Source organism: Bombina bombina, chromosome 3 (assembly GCF_027579735.1).
Source record: "Bombina bombina isolate aBomBom1 chromosome 3, aBomBom1.pri, whole genome shotgun sequence".
Taxonomy (NCBI): Eukaryota; Metazoa; Chordata; class Amphibia; order Anura; family Bombinatoridae; genus Bombina; species Bombina bombina.
The window spans coordinates 499,923,695-499,938,716 of record NC_069501.1 but is presented as its reverse complement, the minus strand read 5'-3'; the positions used below and the strand labels follow the sequence as shown (position 1 = coordinate 499,938,716).

Sequence of the window (15,022 nt, the reverse complement as noted above, 5' to 3'; positions counted from 1 at the left end):
TACATGAGGGACAAAAAGTAAGAGGGGGTTCCACATTGGCATCTAAACACACAGAACATGTACTTTCCTGAAGTTCAGACATGTTAAACAGACTAGCAATAGCAATAATAGTCGTTCTGTACTTGATATAATGAACTCTGAAGTCGAAACTTATACTAAAAATTTTTTTAACTAAAAAGTGTACTGCGCCTTTAAATAATAAAAGCGCAACAATTTTTCTGTTATCAGACAAAACAACGTTAGCAGCAATAAAAAATGCCCTTATGTGCCCAAAATAGCTTAACAATATTGCACCACTTGTTATGTTATATATCAATTTTTATCAATTTTAGCCGTTTTTTTAATTTATATCAATTTAGGCCCCTGCACCTCGCCACAGCTCTGCTGCCGCGCCTACCTGCCCCCAGATTCACACTGAAGAAATGTTCTCAAGTCTCTCTGTACCCTACGAGTACAAAACGGAGCTAGGCCCCACCGGAGCCTCAGAACCTTGCTGCCGATCCGGAAAACACACTGTGCAGCTCTTGGTATAACTTCAACAAAGAATATCATGTGAACGAAGCAAATAAAATATTGGGTTCATTGGTTAGATCAGAGCACAAGTTCATTTAGATGTATCCTTAAATTGCCATATCAAAGGCAACCAGTAACAGGAACCCCATCTGGCTTTACAGACAATGTAACAATAGACTGCTCTTGATTTGCAAAACTTGTACATTCTTCAAACGTGACACAATGAAATTATTTTAAGACATTTAAACTTGTACTTTTCAGCATATATTTTGCTGATATATTCTAATCAGTGCTTGACGAATATGTTAAAAATTTAGGAGCCAGTAAGAATATTTAGGAGCCAGGCATATTTTTAGGAGCCAGACAGTTGGATATGTATATAGATATATGGGGAATAACCCAAAATGTTAGGAGCCAGGGGTAAAATTCTAGGAGCCAGTGGCTCCCAGGCTCCTTGGTTTAACGAGCCCTGTTCTATATATATATATATATATTCACAGAGGCTGGTGCACTCGCACAAACAGGTGTCCAGTTGCCAGGGTGCTGAATGCAGGTAGAGATAAAGGTAATAGAAGACAGCTCTCGCTGGGCTTAAGGATAAGCAATAGAAGCTTTTATTTACGTGACGTTTCAGGGACAGCTCCCCTTCATCAGACCGGGAGTGCTATATATATATATATATATATACTCTGTTTGCATGTGGAGGATGACAGAGTGCTGTCCTTTGGCACATAGCAATTATGTGACCCAGGGCTTGGAGAATGAAAAGGAATAAAAGGCCTCTCCAGACTGACATTCCCCATGTTTCTGTTTTGAACATCCCCCTTCTGTATGTTAGAATGTCACATATAAAGAGGAAGTGGCTTAGGTACAGAAGCACTTACACACTGCTAGTGGTGCTAATATCACTCTCCCCTACATACCACATAGGTGATTTATCAAGCTGAGGCAGACAGGGGCGCATATACACGCCCCTGTCCGCCTCAGCTCGCCTCTGGCAGGCTGAATTCCCCTGGAGGAATTCAGCATTGCACATGAACGCAATCCTGCCCGTGCACAGCCAATCACGAGCGGGCAGGAGCTGTCAATCTCCTTGGTCGGACAAGACCGTGGGAGATTGAATTTCGCCACCTTAGAGATGACCCCTGCTTGTTAAATACGGCGTGCAGGTTCTCTTGTGAGAACCTGCAGCCGTAGTGGGTCGAAAGGCTTGCGAAGCCTTTGATAAATCGACCCCTTAGAGGCCAATAAACACCCTGTAATTAAAAGACATTTCTGTTCTTTTGCAGTTGTATAACAAATCAGCCACGTCTGAACATTTTAAAAACAAATTAACATGCTTTTACTTAATTATTTTTTAATGGCCAAACTACACCCACGATTTGCCTTTTTTGGAGGAGCAATTTGGGCTTTAGTCCACACAGACAACAAAGCTAGCTCAAGTCATAAATTTAGTTTAAAATTAATTGTTTTGCAGTTGTTATCGGATAAAGCCAATTAGGGATAGGGGCCAATATGAAGCAGGTTTAGCCTTGCAGCTGTTAAACTACACTTGTCCCAAGTGCTAGAGTGTGTTAAATTGTTTACAAAGAGTGAATTTACCTTTTTGTCATGTGAAATAGCTGCTTTTCCTATTGAAACCTCCAGCTATGCTAATAAATTACAGAACTACTGGCTACAGATGACTACAAGTCTATTTTTTTTAAATTAAATGCTCTGTCTGAATCATTGTTGGCATGGATAAGTTGGTTGCTGGTGTATTTGAGCATAAATTAAATTTGCAAATCTTTTTAATAACAGAAAAGTGCACCAAGTAAACTGAAAGTTGGCTGAACAGACCCCTATGCATATTTAAAGGGGTCATTGTACTGTGAAATGGTTTGAAATAGCTGTTTTACCTGTTGAAACCATCACTGTTACTGAAAATGTAAACACTACAGTATTGGCTATAGAAAAACTATGTAAAGAGGCAGCATCAGATATTTACTTCCCAGTGGGAGCCTATTTGAAAGGGTGATCCTGCAGCAGCTTTGAATACAAATAACTCAACTGCTTGCCTGAGTACACTGTCCCTTCAACCTCTTTAGGGACAAGTATTACTGCAAGATTAAAATGCATCAATGCATTAGATCATTTTATTTTGGCACTATTATAACATAGTAACATAGTAGATGAGGTTGAAAAAAGACAGAAGCCTATCGAGTTCAACCTAAACAAATTTTAATATGCTTACAAAAAAAGCTCCAGTTGAGTTTAGATTAATCCCATTTAAAATGTGACGCATTTAATAATATTCCTGAATTATATTCCCAGCCAGAAATGTATCTAAACCATTTTTAAATGTATTTAAGGTATTGGCATTTACTACCTCCTTTGGTAATGAGTTCCACAATTTGATTGCTCTTACAGTGAAAAAACATTTACATTGCTGGATATTAAATCTCATTTCCTCCATTAAATTGTGACCTCTTATTACACACAATTTTCTTGGAATAAACAGAGGCTCTGCCATCTCTGTATATGGACCTTGAATATATTTATATAAGGTAATCATATCACCTCTCAAGCGCCTTTTTTCTAGAGAGAACAGATCCGGTTTGGCTAACCTCCCCTCATAGCTTAAAAACTCCATTCCCCTTATTAGTTTTGTGGCCCTTCTCTGAACTTTTTCAGAGTCTGCAATGTATTTTTTTTTAGATTGGTCCCCAGAACTGCACTCCATTATGTTCCTTTAATTATGACACTTCATTCAAATTTGCAGTTTTTTTATTATGATTTGGCGAGATAATCAAATATGGTTGTCATTTTTTTATAGCTGTGTATTGTCCTTGGGCTTATCTGTCTGTCATACTGCTGGATCAGTCAGGAAATTTGTTAATAAAATGATCTCTTTTCTATGGTTTGCTATTATAAATTGCCTCACTTGATCTGTCCGCTATACTCATCATATAAACAATGTTAAACATTCAAGCTACTGCAGAGAAAATATAATTTAGTTTGTGTGGCCAGGAATTAATCCATGATTTTTGCAAACAAACAAAATAGAATCGCTTAGCATATTTTTGAACCCGATAACTGTCAATTTGTTGTTGCTAATTTGCACTTTAAATAGACATTAACCAATAGATTATCATAACTCTCTCTCTAACCTAACCACTCTTCCTGCAGACCACGAAACACATCCTTGGTCTACCTACTCTCCCCACAGACCATCACACACCTCACTAACCTACATAGTCTTCTTGCAGACAATCACACACATCTCTAACCTACATAGTCTTCTTGCAGACCATCACACACCTCACTAACCTACATAGTCTTCTTGCAGACAATCACACACCTCACTAACCTACATAGTCTTCTTGCAGACAATCATTCACCTCACTAACCTACATAGTCTTCTTGCAGACCATCACACACCTCACTAACCTACATAGTCTTCTTGCAGACCATCACACACCTCACTAACCTACATAGTCTTCTTGCAGACCATCACACACCTCACTAACCTACATAGTCTTCTTGCAGACCATCACACACCTCACTAACCTACATAGTCTTCTTGCAGACAATCACACACCTCACTAACCTACATAGTCTTCTTGCAGACCATCACACACCTCACTAACCTACATAGTCTTCTTGCAGACCATCACACACCTCACGAACCTACATAGTCTTCTTGCAGACAATCACACACATCTCTAACCTAGCTCTCTGCTTTTCCCACAGACTATCACTCCTCTCTCGAATCTAACTACTCTTTCCACAGACCATTTTAGATTAAATAAATTGTTATTGAAATATTTTCAGTACATAAGAATAGACAAGACGTTCTATGGATACATAGCAGCTCGATGACATAACCTTCAATAAAGCAAGTAGTGATAAACAATTACCATATATTCCAGAGAGATTTTAAAACATTTGCTTTTGTATAAATGTATAACTAATATAAAGTAGTCTTGAACTTTCTAGATGACAATAACAGTAAATTCTATCTGACATCAAGCCTAGAAATAATAAGAAGGGATGGGACTTATCTTCGTCTCCATGCCCTCCTAAGGAATTATGAAGAACTTGGATACAGAAGAGGTAAGGAAGAAGAGAGAAAGAGACAGGAAAAGGAGAAGAAAAGGAGGGAAGGAGAGGAATAGGGAAAAAAAGTGCCCCCTGACCCAGACACACCCAGCAAAATTTCCGGCAACAATGATTATATACTGAGGGACCAAAGGACTTACAGGAATATGTAGAATCTCTGCCGATTTGAGGTCCAGTGACAGTTCAGTCTTTGTTAAATGGTATCATGCATGATTCAATAAAACCAGACTTTATGAAAGGCTTCCTGGTTGTCTTGCAATATTGTCCACAGACCATTTTATAACCTCTCTACTCTTCACACAGACCATCATGTCTCTCTCTAACCTACCCACTATTCCTGAAGACCTCTCTAATCTCTCTGCTCTAACAGACCATTCTTTAGTACCCTTCATCATTTTCTTATTTTTCATCTTCCTCTTAGCCATGAGGTTAAAACCAATGTATTCCTGTGTTTTTCTCAAGTATATTCTGCACTACAGCACTGGTCTCCATAAAAAAAAAACAAGTATTTTGTATACGTAAGTCTTCATTCAGCACAAAAACATCAGAACATATGCTTCATGTGCAAGTCATTGAGCAATTTTGGCATTCCAGATGTTTTGGAACTACATTTTCCATGATGCTCAGACACTTTAAGCTGGGAAATGTAGTTCTAAAATCAACTACAGTGCCAAAATAGCACACCAGATATTACAAAAACTATATTATATTGCACTGAAGTATGGGCAACCCTGGTTTATTATTATTATCAGTTATTTTTAGAGCGCCAACAGATTCCGTAGCGCTATAAACATAGTTGGTATACAAGGTAACAAGAGAGGAGGAGAGTAGGAGGTTGTGAGCAGAGCAAGGGGACGGGAGGGAGAGTATCTGGAGACAAGGTCTAAGATATGGGGGGGAGCAGTGCAGTTGAGGGCCTTGTGTATCAGAGTCAGAATTTTGTGTTTAATTCTAGAGGCAAGAGGAAGCCAGTGAAGGGATTGGCAGAGAGGTGCAGCAGATGAAGAGCGACGTGTAAGGAAGATGAGCCTGGCAGAGTCATTCATTATGGATTGTAAAGGAGCCAGGTGGCAGCTAGGGAGACCAGAGAGGACGGAGTTGCAGTAGTCGAGGCGGTAAAGGATGAGAGAGTGGATTCAAAATAGTTGTGTCTTGTGCAAGGAAATATCTAATTTTAGAGATGTTTTTAAGGTGGAAGTGGCAGGATTTAGCCAAGGACTGAATGTGAGGAGTGAAAGAAAGATCTGAGACAAATGTGACCCCCAAGACATCGGCATGTGGGGTAGGGGTAATGATGGAGTTGTCGACAGTTATAGAGAGCTGGGGGGTGGAGATTTTACAAGAAGGAGGGAAAATAAGGAGCTCAGTTTTGGAGAGATTTAGCTTGAGGTAGTGAGAGGACATCCAAGATGATATATGAGAGAGACAGTAAGTGGCACGGGTTAGCAAGGAAGGAGATAGGTCTGGTGCAGAGAGGTAGATTTGGGTGTCGTAAGCATACAAATGATATTGAAACCCGTGGGACTTTATTAAGGAACCTAATGATGACGTGTAGATTGAAAAGAGAAGGGGACCGAGGACAGAGCCTTGAAGTACCCCAACAGAAAGTGGTAACGGGGAAGAGGATGCTCCAGAGAAGGCTACACTAAAGGTACAGTTAGACAGGTAGGAAGAGAACCACAAGAGAGCTGTGTCACAGATACAGAAGGATTGGAGGGTTTTGAGCAAAATAGGGTGGTCGACAGTATCAAAGGCTGCAGACAGATCAAGGAGGATAAGCAGAGAGAAGTGGCCTTTGGACTTTGCTGTAAGTAGGTCATTGGTATCCCTAACGTTTGCTGTCTCTGTGGAGTGATGGGGGCGAAATCCATATTGTGGGTTGGTCAAGGAGGGAGTTTAATGTAAGGAACTGAGAAAGGTGTACATATACCAGCTTTTGGAGAAGCTTTGGGGCAAGAGGAAGAGGGAAATATGGTGGTAGTTAAATGGGGAGGTTGGATCGAGAGAAGGGTTTTTTGAGGATGGGTGTGACCAGTGCATGTTTTAGAGATACGGGAAATATACCAGTGCTGAGGGAGAGGGTGAAAATGTGAGTATAAGGGTAAGGGTAGAAGAGAGGGAGGGGAGTAGCTGTGAGGGAATGGGGTCGAGGGGACAGGTAGTGAGGTGATAGCGCAGTATAGGTGCAGAAACTTCTTCCTCCTCAGTAACAGGGGCGAAAAACATAATTTATGTAAGAACTTACCTGATAAATTCATTTCTTTCATATTAGCAAGAGTCCATGAGCTAGTGACGTATGGGATATACATTCCTACCAGGAGGGGCAAAGTTTCCCAAACCTCAAAATGCCTATAAATACACCCCTCACCACACCCACAAATCAGTTTAACGTATAGCCAAGAAGTGGGGTGATAAAAAAAAAAGTGCGAAAGGAATTGGAATAGTTGTGCTTTATACAAAAAAATCATAACCACCAAAAAGGGTGGGCCTCATGGACTCTTGCTAATATGAAAGAAATGAATTTATCAGGTAAGTTCTTACATAAATTTTCTTTCATGTAATTAGCAAGAGTCCATGAGCTAGTGACGTATGGGATAATGACTACCCAAGATGTGGATCTTTCCACGCAAGAGTCACTAGAGAGGGAGGGATAAAATAAAGACAGCCATTTCCTGCTGAAAATAATCCACACCCAAAATAAAGTTTAATGAAAACATAAGCAGAAGATTCAAACTGAAACCGCTGCCTGAAGTACTTTTCTACCAAAAACTGCTTCAGAAGAAGAAAACACATCAAAATGGTAGAATTTAGTAAAAGTATGCAAAGAGGACCAAGTTGCTGCTTTGCAAATCTGATCAACCGAAGCCTCATTCCTAAACGCCCAGGAAGTAGAAACTGACCAAGTAGAATGAGCTGTAATCCTTGGAGGCGGAGTTTTACCCGACTCGACATAAGCATGGTGAATTAAGGATTTCAACCAAGATGCCAAAGAAATGGCAGAAGCTTTCTGACCTTTTCTAGAACCGGAAAAGATGACAAATAGACTAGAAGTCTTTCGGAAAGACTTAGTAGCCTCAACATAATATTTCAAAGCTCTAACAACATCCAAAGAATGCAACGATTTCTCCTTAGAATTCTTAGGCTTAGGACATAATGAAGGAACCACAATTTTTCTACTAATGTTGTTGGAATTCACAACCTTAGGTAAAAATTCAAAAGAAGTTCGCAACACCGCCTTATCCTGATGAAAAATCAGAAAAGGAGACTCACAAGAAAGAGCAGATAATTCAGAGACTCTTCTGGCAGAAGAGATGGCCAAAAGGAACAAAACTTTCCAAGAAAGTAATTTAATGTCCAATGAATGCATGGGTTCAAAAGGAGGAGCTTGAAGAGCCCTCAGAACCAAATTCAAACTCCAAGGAGGAGAAATAGACTTAACCCCTTAATGACCAAGGACGTGCAGGGTACGTCCTCAAAAAAAAGGCAGTTAACGCCTGAGAACGTACCCTGCACGTCCTCGGTGTGGAAAGCAGCTGGAAGCGATCCTGCTCGCTTCCAGCTGCTTTCCGGTTATTGCAGTGATGCCTCGATATGGAGGCATCCTGCAATAACCGTTTTAAGCCATCCGGTGCAGAGAGAGCCACTCTGTGGCCCTCTCTGCACCGGAGATCGGTAGCTTACATCGTTGGTGGGTGGGAGCCGGACCGGGAGGCGGGTGGCGGCCATCGATGGCCCTAGTGGTGTGGAGGGGGGGCGGGATCGTGGGCGGGGATGCCGGGGGCGCGCACTGACGCGCGCACGTGCACGGGAGGGTGGGGGCGGGCGCGTGCACGGGGAGGGAGCGGGTGGGAACCGCTACACACAGAAAAAAAAGTGTAGCAAAATGGAACAAAATTGCATACAAAAATAAACAAATTGGATAAAAAAGAAATCCGTTAGGTGGTGGGGGTTGGTCTGTGGGGAGGGGGAAGCTACACTACAGAAAAAACGGGCAAAAAGTAAAAAAAAACCCATATTTTTTTGCAAACTGGGTACTGGCAGACAGCTGCCAGTACCCAAGATGGCCCCCAATAAGGCAGAGGGGAGGGTTAGAGATCGGTTTTGGGGGGGATCAGGGAGGTTGGGGGCTAAGGGGGGGATCCTACACAGTAGCATATGTAAATATGCTGACAAAAAAAGTTTATTATTTTTAAAAACCCTTTTATTTTAGTACTGGCATACTTTCTGCCAGTACTTAAGATGGCGGGGACAATTGTGGGGTGGGGGAGGGAAGGGAGCTGTTTGGGAGGGATCAGGGGGTGGGATGTGTCAGGTGGGAGGCTGATCTCTACACTAAAGCTAAAATTAACCCTGCAAGCTCCCTAATTAACCCCTTCACTGCTAGCCATAATACACGTGTGAGGCGCAGCAGCATTTAGCGGCCTTCTAATTACCAGAAAGCAACGCCAAAGTCATATATGTCTGCTATTTCTGAACAAAGGGGATCCCAGAGAAGCGTTTACAACCATTTGTGCCATAATTGCACAAGCTGTTTGTAAATGATTTCATTGAGAAACCTAAAATTGTGAAACTTTTTACGTTTTTTTAAATTTGATCGCATTTGGCGGTGAAATGGCGGCATGAAATATACCAAAATGGGCCTAGATCAATACTTGGGGTCGTCTACTACACTACACTAAAGCTAAAATTAACCCTACAAGCTCCCTAAATGCTCCCTAATTAACCCCTTAACTGCTGGGCATAATACACGTGTGGTGCGCAGTGGCATTTAGCGGCCTTCTAATTACCAAAAAGCAACGCCAAAGCCATATATGCCTGCAATTTCTGAACAAAGGGGATCCCAGAGAAGAATTTACAACCATTTATGCCATAATTGCACAAGCTGTTTGTAAATAATTTCAGTGAAAAACTGAAAGTTTGTGAAAAAGTGAACGATTTTTTGTATTTGATCGCATTTGGCGGTGAAATGGTGGTATGAAATATACCAAAATTGACGTAGATCAATACTTTGGGATGTCTACTAAAAAATATATATACATGTCCAGGGATATTCAGGGATTCCTGAAAGATATTAGTGTTCTAACTTAACTAGCGCTAATTTTGAAAAAAATGGTTTGGAAATAGCAAAGTGCTACTTGTATTTATGGCCCTATAACTTGCAAAAAAAGCAAAGAACATGTAAACATTGGGTATTTCTAAACTCAGGACAAAATTTAGAAACTATTTAGCATGGGTGTTTTTTGGTGGTTGTAGATATGTAACAGATTTTGGGGGTCAAAGTTAGAAAAAGTGTGTTTTTTTCCATTTTTTCCTCATATTTTATAATTTTTTTTATAGTAAATTATAAGATATGATGAAAATAATGGTATCTTTAGAAAGTGCATTTAATGGCGAGAAAAACGGTATATAATATGTGTGGGTACAGTAAATGAGTAAGAGGAAAATTACAGCTAAACACAAACACCGCAAAAATAGCCTTGGTCCCAAACGGACAGAAAATGGAAAAGTGCTGTGGTCATTAAGGGGTTAAAGACAGGTTTTATACGAACCAAAGCTTGTACAAAACAATGAATATCAGGAAGATTAGCAATCTTTCTGTGAAAAAGAACAGAAAGAGCAGAGATTTGTCCTTTCAAGGAACTTGCGGACAAACCTTTATCTAAACCATCCTGAAGAAACTGTAAAATTCTCGGAATTCTAAAAGAATGCCAGGAAAAATGATGAGAAAGACACCAAGAAATATAAGTCTTCCAGACTCTATAATATATCTCTCTAGATACAGATTTACGAGCCTGTAACATAGTATTAATCACAGAGTCAGAGAAACCTCTTTGACCAAGAATCAAGCGTTCAATCTCCATATCTTTAAATTTAAGGATTTGAGATCCTGATGGAAGAAAGGACCTTGCGACAGAAGGTCTGGTCTTAACGGAAGAGTCCACGGCTGGCAAGAGGCCATCCGGACAAGATCCGCATACCAAAACCTGTGAGGCCATGCTGGAGCTACCAGCAGAACAAACGAGCATTCCTTCAGAATCTTGGAGATTACTCTTGGAAGAAGAACTAGAGGCGGAAAGATATAGGCAGGATGATACTTCCAAGGAAGTGATAATGCATCCACTGCCTCCGCCTGAGGATCCCGGGATCTGGACAGATACCTGGGAAGTTTCTTGTTTAGATGAGAAGCCATCAGATCTATTTCTGGGAGTTCCCACATTTGAACAATCTGAAGAAATACCTCTGGGTGAAGAGACCATTCGCCCGGATGCAACGTTTGGCGACTGAGATAATCCGCTTCCCAATTGTCTATACCTGGGATATGAACCGCAGAGATTAGACAGGAGCTGGATTCCGCCCAAACCAGAATTCGAGATACTTCTTTCATAGCCAGAGGACTGTGAGTCCCTCCTTGATGTTTGATGTATGCCACAGTTGTGACATTGTCTGTCTGAAAACAAATGAACGACTCTCTCTTCAGAAGAGGCCAAGACTGAAGAGCTCTGAAAATTGCACGGAGTTCCAAAATATTGATCGGTAATCTCACCTCCTGATATTCCCAAACCCCTTGTGCCGTCAGAGACCCCCACACAGCTCCCCAACATGTAAGACTTGCATCTGTTGAGATTATAGTCCAGGTCCGAAGAACAAAAGAAGCCCCCTGAATTAAACGATGGTGATCTGTCCACCACGTCAGAGAATGTCAGACAATCGGTTTTAAAGATATTAATTGAGATATCTTTGTGTAATCCCTGCACCATTGGTTCAGCATACAGAGCTGAAGAGGTCGCATGTGAAAACGAGCAAAGGGGATCGCGTCCGATGCAGCAGTCATAAGACCTAGAATTTCCATGCATAAGGCTACCGAAGGGAATGATTGTGACTGAAGCTTTCGACAAGCTGAAATCAATTTTAGACGTCTCTTGTCTGTCAAAGATAGAGTCATGGACACTGAATCTATCTGGAAACCTAAAAAGGTTACCCTTGTCTGAGGAATCAATTAACTTTTTAGTGAATTGATCCTCCAACCATGATCTTGAAGAAACAACACAAGTCGATTCGTATGAGATTCTGCTAAATGAGAAGACTGAGCAAGTACCAAGATATCGTCCAAATAAGGAAATACCACAATACCCTGTTCTCTGATTACAGACAGAAGGGCACCGAGAACCTTTGTAAAAATTCTTGGAGCTGTAGCTAGGCCAAATGGCAGAGCCACAAACTGGTAATGCTTGTCCAGGAAAGAGAATCTCAGGAACTGATAGTGAGCTGGATGAATCGGAATATGCAGATATGCATCCTGTAAATCTATTGTAGACATATAATGCCCTTGCTGAACAAAAGGCAAGATAGTCCTTACAGTTACCATTTTGAATGTTGGTATCCTTACATAACGATTCAATATTTTTAGATCCAGAACTGGTCTGAAGGAATTCTCCTTCTTGGGTACAATGAAGAGATTCGAATAAAACCCCAGCCCCTGTTCCAAAACTGGAACTGGCATAATTACTCCAGCCAACTCTAGATCTGAAACACATTTCAGAAATGCTTGAGCTTTCACTGGGTTTACTGGGACACGGGAAAGAAAAAATCTCTTTGCAGGAGGTCTTATCTTGAAACCAATTCTGTACCCTTCTGAAACAATGTTCTGAATCCAAAGATTGTGAACAGAATTGATCCAAATTTCTTTGAAAAAACGTAATCTGCCCCCTACCAGATGAGCTGGAATGAGGGCCGCACCTTCATGTGGACTTAGAAGCTGGCTTTGCTTTTCTAGAAGGCTTGGATTTATTCCAGACTGGAGATGGTTTCCAAACTGAAACTGCTCCTGAGGATGAAGGATCAGGCTTTTGTTCTTTGTTGAAATGAAAGGAACGAAAAAGATTATTAGCCCTGTTTTTACCTTTAGATTTTTTATCCTGTGGTAAAAAAGTTCCTTTCCCACCAGTAACAGTTGAGATAATAGAATCCAACTGAGAACCAAATAATTTATTACCCTGGAAAGAAAGGGAAAGTAGAGTCGATTTAGAAGACATATCAGCATTCCAAGTTTTAAGCCATAAAGCTCTTCTAGCTAAAATAGCTAGAGACATAAACCTGACATCAACTCTGATAATATCAAAAATGGCATCACAGATAAAATTATTAGCATGTTGAAGAAGAAGAATAATATTATGAGAATCATGATCTGTTACTTGTTGCGCTAAAGTTTCCAACCAAAAAGTTGAAGCTGCAGCAACATCAGCCAATGATATAGCAGGTCTAAGAAGATTACCTGAACACAGATAAGCTTTTCTTAGAAAGGATTCAATTTTCCTATCTAAAGGATCCTTAAAGGAAGTACCATCTGCCGTAGGAATAGTAGTATGTTTAGCAAGGGTAGAAATAGCCCCATCAACTTTAGGGATTTTGTCCCAAAACTCTAATCTGTCGGACGGTACAGGATATAATTGCTTAAAACGTTTAGAAGGAGTAAATGAATTACCCAAATTATTCCATTCTCTGGAAATTACTTCAGAAATAGCACCAGGAACAGGAAAAACTTCTGGAATAACCACAGGAGATCTAAAGACCTTGTCTAAACGTTTAGATTTAGTATCAAGAGGACCAGAATCCTCTATTTCTAAAGCAATTAGTACTTCTTTAAGTAAAGAACGGATAAATTCCATTTTAAATAAATATGACGATTTATCAGCATCAACCTCTGAGACAGAATCCTCTGTATCAGAAGAATCATTAGAATCAGAATGATGATGTTCATTTAAAAATTCATCTGTATAAAGAGAAGTTTTAAAAGACTTTTTATGTTTACCAGAAGGAGGAATAACAGACATAGCCTTCTTAATGGATTCAGAAACAAAATCTCTTATGTTATCAGGAACACTCTGAACATTAGATGTTGATGGAACTGCAACAGATAATGGTACTTTACTAAAGGAAATATTTTCTGCATTAACAAGTTTGTCATGACATTTAATACAAACAGCTGGAGGAACAACTACCAAAAGTTTACAGCAGATACACTTAGTTTTGGTAGTTCCAGCACCAGGCAGCGATTTTCCAGTAGTATCTTCTGACTCAGTTGCAACGTGGGACATCTTGCAATATGTAATAGAAAAAACAACATATAAAGCAAAATTGATCAAATTCCTTAAATGACAGTTCAGGAATGGGAAAAAATGCCAGTGAACAAGCTTCTAGCAACCAGAAGCAACAAATAATGAGACTTAAATAAAGTGGAGACAAAATTGACGCCCACATTATTTGGCGCCTAAATGCTATTAGCGCCAAAAATGACGCCACATCCGGAACGCCGAAATTTTTGGCGCGAAAAACGTCAAAAATGACGCAACTTCCGGCGACACGTATGACGCCGGAAATAGAAAAAAAAATTTGCGCCAAGAAAGTCCGCGCCAAGAATGACGCAATAAAATGAAGCATTTTCAGCCCCCGCGAGCCTAACAGCCCACAGGGAAAAAAGTCAAATTTTAAGGTAAGATAAAAATTATATATTCAAATGCATTATCCCAAATATAAAACTGACTGTCTGAAATAAGGAAATGTTGAACATCCTGAGTCAAGGCAAATAAATGTTTGAATACATATATTTAGAACTTTATAAAAAAGTGCCCAACCATAGCTTTAGAGTGTCACAGAAAATAAGACTTACTTACCCCAGGACACTCATCTACATGTTGTAGAAAGCCAAACCAGTACTGAAACGAAAATCAGCAGAGGTAATGGTATAAATATAAGAGTATATCGTCGATCTGAAAAGGGAGGTAAGAGATGAATCTCTACGACCGATAACAGAGAACCCATGAAATAGACCCCGTAGAAGGAGATCATTGAATTCAAACAGGCAATACTCTCCTCACATCCCTCTGACATTCACTGCACGCTGAGAGGAAAACCGGGCTCCAACCTGCTGCGGAGCGCATATCAACGTAGAATCTAGCACAAACTTACTTCACCACCTCCATAGGAGGCAAAGTTTGTAAAACTGATTTGTGGGTGTGGTGAGGGGTGTATTTATAGGCATTTTGAGGTTTGGGAAACTTTGCCCCTCCTGGTAGGAATGTATATCCCATACGTCACTAGCTCATGGACTCTTGCTAATTACATGAAAGAAAAGCTAAATATATGGGTATGTGGGTTTTCGTTTATTGCAAGCTTTTGAGGGGGTGAGAGACTGGAAGTATGTTAGGAGCTGATTTTGTTTCTGATGGAATCCATTCTGTTGTTGAAGTGGCTGGCAAAACCTTGGGCTGAGAGAGAAGCTGTATTAGGAGGTGGGGGTGGGCGGAGAAGAGTATTGAAAGTGGAGAACAGACATTTCGGGATTGAAGAAAGAGTAACGATAAGAGAAGTAATGTTGCTTATTAAGATTAAGGGCAGAGTAGTAAGAGTT

The 15,022-nt window shown here is 40.3% G+C and overlaps 1 protein-coding gene across 1 annotated transcript in view; it reads right to left on the bottom strand.

Annotated features, from left to right (window-relative positions):
- Positions 1-15,022, bottom strand: part of BAK1 (BCL2 antagonist/killer 1) — a 173,010-nt gene that overhangs the window by 123,662 nt on the left and 34,326 nt on the right. The window lies entirely within an intron of this gene.